This window comes from Prionailurus bengalensis, chromosome D4 (genome assembly GCF_016509475.1).
Source record: "Prionailurus bengalensis isolate Pbe53 chromosome D4, Fcat_Pben_1.1_paternal_pri, whole genome shotgun sequence".
Classification (NCBI taxonomy): domain Eukaryota; kingdom Metazoa; phylum Chordata; class Mammalia; order Carnivora; family Felidae; genus Prionailurus; species Prionailurus bengalensis.
Genome location: NC_057359.1, coordinates 63,610,487 through 63,618,485, shown reverse-complemented (window position 1 = coordinate 63,618,485; position 7,999 = coordinate 63,610,487). Strand labels below are relative to the sequence as shown.

The window sequence follows — 7,999 nt, the reverse complement described above, 5'->3', positions numbered from 1 at the left end:
TCGGCTTGTTGGCCTCTATTACTACGATCTAGTGTTTCTACTGAAAAAAAGTGCATTGCTCTGTTGCCTCTTACTGGCACCGTCGAGACTCGTTAAGACTGCCGATTGGCTGACGGTCCCGTCAATCTCCCCGCGAAAGCATTAGCCTCAGGCACTTCAGGAAAATGTTACTCCGCGCCTATTAATGCAGAAGTAAAGCGTTCTGGAGAAAATCCAAACTATTTGATGGGTTTCGGGGCTTAGTAGTTTTTCTTACAGGGAATTATATACAGCCCTCCCTACACATTAGAATTACTTGGGACTTTGGTCCCTCTAGGTTAGGGCCTGCATTGGGCAATTTTTAAAGCGTTCCTCTATCCCTTTTCCACCTCCATGATTCTGAGGTGCAACAGGGTTGACAGCTACTGCTTTTTCGCTTCTTTGGAACAAGACATTGACCAGAGAAAAGATAAGAAACATAAATCAGTAAGTAGTTTCTGATCAACATTAGTCTAGTTTAAGCTAGTTAGACATTGATTTTTTTTATTCAATAACAAATTATTTCACGTTCAATTAAACTAAATGCTTATCTTTTTAATGATGGAAAAGTAATCAATCTAACTTGCCAATAAAAAGCTGTATGCCTCACACAACTATGAACTACCCAATGACATCAGATAGGGGTCCAGAGATCAAGAACGATTACTGTATCTGCTGCATCCACACGACTCCTGAAACAGAATGCTACGGGCACCAGAGACATTCAGTTTATTGCAATGAGAGGCAAGGCAAACCGATCGATCAGGACCGACACTCTTGACCAGAGTGCAGTCTCAAACAGCCAGGGTACATTGTTTTTATAGCCAACCACAACGTATTATTATCACCTGGGAACATAACAAAGGAATAGTTCCCAGGTGGAAACAGTTCAAACAGGCCCTTGCCCCACTCCAATCAAGCGCTAATCCATCCCTTGATTGATAGGATAAGGCTGTTTTCTCTTAACCTATAGTGTTAAAACAATAGACGTTATCTCTTAAGGCTACAGGTTAGCCCTATCCTTACATTTCCCTTTTCTTGTCCGAGAATCAATCCCTTGATTCATCATTAGGAACTAAGCCAACATAGTGAGACCTAATCATAAATTTTTATTTCACCAACTCACCTCTTGACATACTGTACTAACCAATTGATAGTGCATGGGCCGATAGTTAACCCGAGAAGTAACAATAGCAGTGGCCCAGCTATGGTGGTGAGCAGCGATGTGAGCCAGGCAGACCAAGAGTGATACTAATTATTGCTGGCCTCCCTGGCATGTTCCCTGGCTCTAAGATTGTTCCTTACTAAACTCAGTGTCTCGAATTACTCTGGAATTGTTGGCATGAGACACTATGCACCAACCCTGCCCTTGGAGGTCCCCATAGGGTTAAAATTGGTCGTGAACCCCAAGGGCACAATGACATCATACATTCGGAGGCCCCAAGTGTGCCCAGTATCTCAGAATGATGAGAAAATAGATGAGCTGGTGTTGGGTTACATTTTCCTTGGGCCACACATTGGGGGTTCGGGGTTCTAAGGAGAGTAATTAGGGGGTCAAGGTCCCGTCCTGTTAACCAAGGGGCTAGCATCTCACAACCCCATTTGGCACCGTGGTATTAACCCTCTCCTTCCCATTTTTTCTATCTGCATCTTAGCCAAATTTCGCTCTAGTGCCCTATTTCCTCATCCACAATTGTTCTCCCCAATGTTCCTGAGAGCTCTTGCCTAGGTTTGCAACCCCCATTCTTCTTCTACCAGGTCACACAGGTCGAACAAGAAACAAAGCATAGTACTCGAGGCTTTAGATGTTACCACCTTCCCTGTGACAGTGTCACAGGTATGGCCAATAAGACAAGGGGTGCAGTTCTGCACAGTCTCCCAAGCTTATTATACAAACCCAGACAACTGTTATTCCCGCATCAGTCTTATCTTTAAAGGATCCTCTGGGTGCTTTTTGACCTTCCGTCACTGTTCGTTCTCTGGTCCCGTATCAGTCCTGGGTGTTTCCGCCTCCATGCAGTTTTTCTTAACCTGAAAGTGATGAATCCAGGTTCGGACACTGTCTATCTTCACAGCCGTTGGTGTAGTCAGGATCACGGTGTGCGGTCCTTTCCAGCGCAGCTCCAGGGTTTTAGGTTCATGCCTCTTCACCCAAACTAAGTCTCCTGGTTGAAAGGGTAGGGAAGTACAGGAGGATGGGCAAAGGCTTCTTTCAGGGCCTTGGTTATTTCCTTTTGTACAAGATGCAGGGCCAGGAGTGAAGCCAACAAGTGGTCCTGTTCTAGCTGTTCCTTTATGTCGTCCCCTAGCCTCGGCAAGATAGGTGGAGGTCTGCCAAATAAGATTTGGTAAGGGGACAATCCCTTGAGAAATGGAGTACAACGCGCTCGCAAAAGGGCAAAAGGTAGAACATTTTGCCAATTTTCGCCAGTCTCAAGGGACAATTTGGTTAAGGTCTCCTTTAGAGTCTGATTCATCCTTTCGACTTGACCCGAGCTCTGGGGTCTATAATGCACAATGTAATTTCCAATTTATTCCCAATGCTCTGGCTAGACCTGTGATACCTGTGCCCTGAAGGCTGGGCCATTGTCCAATCCTATGCTCAGAGGCAGCCTGAATCTAGGAATTAGTTCATTTAATAATTTTTTTTTTTTAACTGTCACCTGAGCCATTTCTGATTTAGTGGGGAACGCCTCAACCCACCCGGAAAAGGTGTCCACAAAAACGAGCAGATATTTGTCTCTGTATTTCCCTGGTTTAATTTCAGTAAAATCCACTTCCCAAAACCGGCCTGGCTCAGTTCCTCTATCTTTTAGCTTCTGAAACCTTATTTGCACCCTGATTTACTTGGGCACAACTTACACATCTTTCAACCGTCTTCTCAATCTCTTTTCCCAGCCCTTGCACCCTGAACTTTTTCCGCACCAATTCTGCCATCTTTGCTTTTCCCAGATGAGTCCCTTGGTGGAGCAGACACACCATGCATCGCCCAAGTACAACAGGTAAGAGTATCTTACCTTCAGGATCCTGAACCCACTTTCGTCCCAGTATCCTACTTCCTGAATGATCAGGAGTCTCGCAGGTTCCCAGATGGCTGTTAGAAGGTGTAGAATTTCGGCTTTATTTTTGAGGTCCTTGCCCTCCACTGTGAGGAGGCCGCACTCTTGATAGATGGATCGTGTACATGCACAGTTGCAAAGTCATTAACTGACTTTTTTTTACCCAAGTTTCAGGGCTTTAGTTAGCACGATGAGCTCTGCGAGCTAGGCTGAGGTTCCCAGGGGAAGGGTCTGTTGCCATAGAACCTTGTGGTCTGTGATAACTGCAGCACCAGCATGCCTTTGCCCTTGAAACACAAAACTACTGCCATCTGAAAACATGTTGATATCAGGATCCTGTAGGGGAACGTCTGTGAGATCAGAGCAGAGAGACGAAACTGTCGCTAAGTCTCTGGGCAAGAATGTAGAGGGGGACCTAGTCCTTCGGGCAGCAAAGTAGCTGGGTTTAAGGCTGCAGGGGCACAAAAATGTATCCGGGGCTGGTCAAGCAGCAATGCCTGATACCAGGTAATCTGAGCATTTGATAGCCACAGTTCTGGGGGAGCCTGCAGTAAGGCCTCCACTTCATGGGGCCCCGTAACAGACAACATCTGTCCCAGGGTTAGTTTATCTGCGTCTTTTAATAGTAGCACGGTGGCAGCAATCTGTTGAACGCACGTGGGCAACCGGGAAGCAACTGGGTCTAGCCTTTTGGCTAAATAGTGCCTGGGACCTTGGCGCCAACCAGTGGCCTGAGTCAGAACTCCCTTGGCTACCCCCCTTTCTTGGCTACAAACAAATGGAATGGCTTAGTGGGATCTGGCAGGGCCAAGGCCGGTGGGGTCATGAGAGTCTCTCAAAGCTTGGAAGGCTTTAGTTTGAGTCTCCCCCCATGTGAGGGACTCCGGAGACCCCTTGAGAGTGGCATACAAAGGGGCTGCCAGTTCAGCAAAGCCAGGTATCTATCCATAGTCTGCAGTAGCCTGCTGCCTCCAGGAACTCACGAACTTGTTTGCAAGTTTTAGTATGAGAAATAGAGTCACCGAGATAGCACTTACCTTTTTAATGTTGTAACCTAAATGAGTGACCGCAGTGAGACAGATCTGCGTTCTGGCTGATACTCAGTATCCCAGTTTTTGCAGAAGACTCAAGAGTTCCTTGGTGGGACTCAGGCATTCTGAACTAGAGGGGGCCACCAGCAAGATCTCATCAACATACTGCAACAGAGTTACCTGCGGTTTGGAGATTTGTAATGGTTCTAAATCCTGGTGCAGGGCTTCATTAAGAAGAGTAGGGGAGTTTGAATCCCTGGGGAAGTCGCCTCCAGGTGAACTGTCCGGCTTTTCCCTCTTCAGGATTGGTCCATTCAAATGCAAACAGTGGCTGGCTCTGTGGGGCCAGCAGGATGGCAAAAAAGGAGTTTTTTAAGTCCAGAACTGTATAATACACCTGAGAAGGGGGAAGCAGACTAAGGAGAGTATACAGGTTGGGTACAGTGGGATGAATATCCACTACTCTGGAGTTTACTGATCTCAGGTCATGGACTGGCCGAAAATGGGATGAGTTAGACAGGGAGAAGTGAAGTATTCCATGATGACTTGCATGGGGTCAGAATGCCCGAGGTGTGCAAACGCTAGGTGTGAGATTCCCCGTCTAGCCTCCCAGAACATAGGATATTGTTTCAGTCTTACCGGAAGCACAGACGACTTAAGTTCCACAATTATCGGGGCTTGATGAATCACTAGTCCAGGTGGATTGATCTCGGCCCATACCTGGGGAAAGTCTGCCTGGAGACTTTCAAGCAGGGGATCGACTGTGTGAACATTTTCATTGGGCACCGGGGTAAATAGGCCCTCTTCCCCAAGTGGCACAGTCACCATTACTATTGTTGGGCCATCCTGGCCGAATTTAACATGCATACCCCCTTCAGTGAATCTCAAAGAGGCAGTTAGTTTATATAATAGGTCTCTACCCAGTAATCCAGGGTAGGGGCATTCAGGCATGATTAGGAAAGAATGTGTAACTGTTTTACGGCCTAAATCTACTTGTCGTTCAGTGGTTCATTTACAAGTTTGGGACCCAGTCACTCCTTGCACTAGGATTGCTCCTCGCCTGGTGGGGCCAGGATCTTGTTTTAGAACGGAAAAGTTTGCCCCAGTGTCCACCAAGAAGGTCTTCGGCTGGTCCCCTATATTAACAGTAACCAACGGCTCAGAAGGGGCTACCAAGCCGCGGCCATGTCAGTCGGAATCAGCTTCCATTACAGACACCTGGGGTGGCCGAGTTTTACGTGAGGCTATTGGGGCAATCCTTTTTCCAGTGTCCCTCTCGCTTGCAACATGCACATCGGTTTTTTCCTAGTGGCACTCTAACCCTGTGTCTTTTTTCTTTTTCCCAGACCAGAATTCTTTGGGTGTTTGGGGTCCCCTTCCCTCGCGGGCATCCAGGACGGCCGCTACCACCCGAGTCAACTTTTTTGTCCGTCTCTTCCCGAGAATCCCTATTGTTAAAAACTTTTTGGGCTATTTCAACTAACTCAGATAAATTTTTCCCTTCAAACCCATCTAATCTTTGCAATTTCTTCCGAATGTCTGGGGCTGCCTATGAGACAAAGGCCAGGTTTAATGCCCTTCTATTTTCAGGTGCCTCAGGGTCAATAGGGGTAAAGGTACGGTACGCTTCCATGAGCCTTTCTAAGAAGGCTGAGGGGCTCTCCTCAGTCCCTTGAACTACTTCAGTTACCTTAGACTTGTTTGTGGGCCGGCGGGCGGCCGCTCGGAGACCTCCCAGTAGAGTCTGGCGAAATAGGGTCAATGATTGCCTACCGCGAGGAGTGTTTGGATCCCAATCTTCAGGGTGTGAGGAAAGAAAGACTTCCTTGAGTAAGGCGGGATTCTCGGTGGGATGCCCGTTTGGCCCCATCACCAATTTCCAGGCCTCACGTACGGATCTTATCCCATTCCTCGGTAGTGAAGAGAGCCTGCAAGAGCTGGCAGTCATCCCAGGTTGGCTGATGGGTCACAAATATCGTTTCAAGGAGAGAAGTTAATGCTTGGGGTTTTCCTGAGAACGGGGCGGGGTGGGGGGGTTGAAGCTTCCAGTTATAAAGGCCACTAGTGGAAAAGGATACATAAATCATAAAGGGTCGGACATCACCCTGCAGGGGTGGCCCTGGCCGAAGCAGTAAGGCAGCGAGAGGGGGATGGAAGGAGGTTCCTGACTGGGTGTGAGACAGGCTCAGGGGAGTGTCCCAACTTGGGCTTGCCTCGTATTCTCTGCGCGAGAACTATAGGGCCATTTACAAGTTTCTTCTTCTTCCTCTGGTGCAGATGGTAAAGGGGGCGGCCGCTTAGTCCGGTCAAAATTCTTATCAGGTGGACGGCCTTTAAGTGGCAAAACCTGTGCTTTAGGGAGGTGAGGGGGAAGGAAAGGTTTTAGCCAATCTGGAGGGTTTTCAGTGAGGGTTCTCCATGCCTCAATGTATGGGATTTGATCTTTTCGTGCCTAGAATAGACAATAGCATGAACCTTATGTGCCAGAGTAAGGTCAAAGGACCCCTGAGGAGGCCATTCAACCTGAAAGCTGGTCCATTCCACCTCGCAGAGAGTTCGAAGGACTGGCTTCTTGACATGGAAGCCAAGAATTGAGGCAGCTTTCCATAGTCCTGGAAATGGGCTAGTATGAGACTCTGAGAGGTGGGGGTACTCTGATTTTGACCCATGACAAAGATAGGCAGAACCAAGAAGGATGCCCAGACAATCAACAGAAAGAAAACAATTAGGCAAAACCAAGTAGGATGCACAATCAACAGAAAGAAAATAATTAAGACATGAACAGAACACATGTTCGAGATCTCAAAGCCAGTGGGCCGCGGCAGCCACATAAAAATAGGATCTTTTCTAACAAAAACCAAGCCAAATGGGATCCACCGGCATCCCTGTAGGAACCCTGACTCTGGGTCTATAGCCGTGTCCAGCAGACCCTTCTTGAGTCATTCAAATGGTGCGCCCCAATCCTTACCTCTCCCAATCCCGAGCCTCCTTCCAGGGGTCAGTGGAGCAATCCGAGGAAAGGGCCCTCTTTCAGACCTTTAACTTTCCTGGCCAATGCACCAAATGTTGTATCCACACGACTCCTGAAACAGAATGCTACGGGCACCAGTGACAGTCACAACAAAGTTTATTACAATGAAAGGCAAGGCAAACCGATCGATCAGGACGACACTCTTGACCAGAGTGCGGTCTCGAACAGCCAGGGTACATTGTTTTTATAGCCGACCACATCGTATTATTATCACCTGGGAACAGAACAAAGGACTAGTTCCCAGGTGGAAACAGTTCAAACAGGCCCTTGCCCCAATCCAATCAAGCGCTAATCCATCCCTTGATTGATAGGATAAGGCTGTTATCTCTTAACCTATAGTGTTAAAACAAAGATGTTATCTCTTAAGGCTACAGTTAGCCCTATCCTTACAGTATCTTTAAAAAATAAGAAAGGAAGGAAGGAAGGGAAAAAGACCCAGTGGAATTTAGGCAGCTTTGAAAAAAGGATCAAACCTAGTCCATGTTGGATTTCTAGTAGTATGAAGACTTTGGTCCCTGTACCCACGGGGTCTTACCTGTGCACGAAGTGAGAAAGTAAACAAGTGTTTGTGGTTTGGGTTATTAGAATAGTTTGCCTGGTCAGGAAAGGAGTAACTGGCTCCAATAGAATTCAGATTTTACTAGGTGAAGCAGAAGGCTAAGGACTGTGTTTGGGGGCCTGAGATAAGGAAACTGAAGGACTCCATAAAAATCTGCTTTTTGCTTATTTTCTGCTTCTATTCTTGTTAGGACCTGCATCCCATCCCATTTTACATATGCTTTGTAATGCAAATAGCATATGTACTCCTTGTAAGGGACTAGGAGTTAAGGATTTCTCTAGTATAGATAACTACTAAGGAA

The 7,999-nt window shown here is 47.1% G+C and overlaps 1 pseudogene; it reads right to left on the bottom strand.

Annotated features, from left to right (window-relative positions):
- Nucleotides 1-724: 724 nt before the first annotated feature.
- On the bottom strand, nt 725-6,543 carry LOC122475008 (annotated as a pseudogene).
- Nucleotides 6,544-7,999: the final 1,456 nt, after the last annotated feature.